This window comes from Limulus polyphemus, unplaced genomic scaffold, assembly GCF_000517525.1.
Source record: "Limulus polyphemus unplaced genomic scaffold, Limulus_polyphemus-2.1.2 Scaffold118, whole genome shotgun sequence".
NCBI classification, from domain to species: domain Eukaryota; kingdom Metazoa; phylum Arthropoda; class Merostomata; order Xiphosura; family Limulidae; genus Limulus; species Limulus polyphemus.
In genome coordinates, this window is record NW_013665728.1 from 751,878 (window position 1) to 753,791 (window position 1,914).

Here is a 1,914-nt window from a genome sequence, read left to right on the forward strand (position 1 = left end):
AAAACTTTTCAATATTATTGAATAGTACATTAAGCTATTTTCTTTCCATTTGTAAATTTCGTACTATAATTAGTGTGTGTTGTGTGCGTGTGTTTCAAATGGAATCGTCTTTACGTCATGCATCTTACCAATAAGAAGCTTTAAACGTGATTTTGTTTAAAGTCCTTATTGTTGCAGTAATTTTATACAACAACGCTGCACTTTCAAAAATAAGCTAATGATGAAGAACAGCGACCCTGTTAGGAATAATTCTTATGTAACTGTTAAGTAGCTTATTTTAGTGATCTGAGTGAAGGTTGGTTTGTTTGTAGTTAAGCTCAAAGCTACATAAAGAGCTATCCGTGCTATGCCCACCACGGGTATCGAAACCCGGTTTTTAGTGTTATTAGCTTTTAGACGTACCGCTGAGGGGCTATAAGTTAAGTCAAAGAGAAGATGGTAGCGAAAAGCACAGACTGTTTTCTAAGAAAGGTTCTCTAGCCAAATAAAGTAATGCCTTGATCAGGCCATGAATAAATTAATAAACACTGTAGGCTTATGCGATATAAAGCAACATATATTTTGGCTCGATCACCAGCAATTGATAAACTAGTTAAGGATATTAGTTACAAGCATCATTTTTGGGGCAATTATCATTTCGGTCAGAACACCTATTCAGGAATAAATGTAAACAAATATATAGAAAAATATTTGCCAAATGTAGTTTTTGAAATAAAAACAGTCAATTGGAAAACCTGGTAAAGCAGCGGGTTTACATCTAGGCATCTGGGCCATGATGACACCAAAAGTCAGTAGGATAAAACCTGGTAAGATAGCGGGTTAACACCTAGGTGTTTGGGGCATGACGGAACCAAAAGTCAGTAAGAAAATAAAAATAACCTGGTAAGATAGCGGGTTAACATCTAGGAGTCTGGGCCATGATGGCACCGAAAGTCAGTAGGAAAAAACCTGGCAAGATAGGGTGTTAACATTTAGGTGTTTGAGGCATGACGGCACAAAAAGTCAGTAGGATAAAACCTTGTAAGGTAGCGTGTTTACACGTAGGCGTCTAGGCCATCATGGCACCAAAAGACAGTAGGAAAAAACCTGGCAAGATAGTGGATTAACATCTTGGTGTTTGGGCTATCATGGGACCAAAAGTCAGTAGGAAATAAAGCCTGGTGAGACAACGGGTTTATGCCTAGGCGTCTAGCGTTCTAGTAGTGCTGGGCTTGGCCTAGTTATTAGTATATATGGACTGTGAATCTTAGGATTCATGGTCCGCGACCTACTATTGCAAAAACGGCTCTTCACTTTGGAGCCGTGAGTGCGCTCTAAGAGTGATGGTTCCCTCTATTATAACAGACCCTTTGTGTAGTTTTACATAAAAGTCCCGAAACAAAAATAAAAGAATAATAATTCTGAAACTAAATAGTTAATTAAATTAAATAGTTGTATTTAACTATTATTAATCTAGCTGCTTGGACAAGGTTGGGAGAATGAACTGACTTTGGTGACTAGCAGTATTAAAGTGATGTGAGTTTGTCACTTTTTGGTGGTCTTGTGGGATAATACATTTGTCTTAGTTGATAACAATATTAAAACTAAGTGATCTTTCATAATTTGAGGATAAGTTTAATGGATAAACACCGTAGGGAAAAGCACATAATAGGATAAGATTATAACATAGAATGTGGATCGCAATTCATAATTCATTTGTAAAAGTTTTTGAAATTTTCAATAAAGTTAATTACTTGTTTTATCCACAAATAAAACTATGTTCTTAAAAACAGGTTAGTCGTCAGGTGATTTGAACAACTGAATAAGACCGTTATGTGCTGCAGTATGAACAACGATACTATACACCTGGAAAAAAGTTAAGCACCCTCGTGTTTTTTTCAAGTGATTCAGATTCGACGTTCTTGTGACTGATTA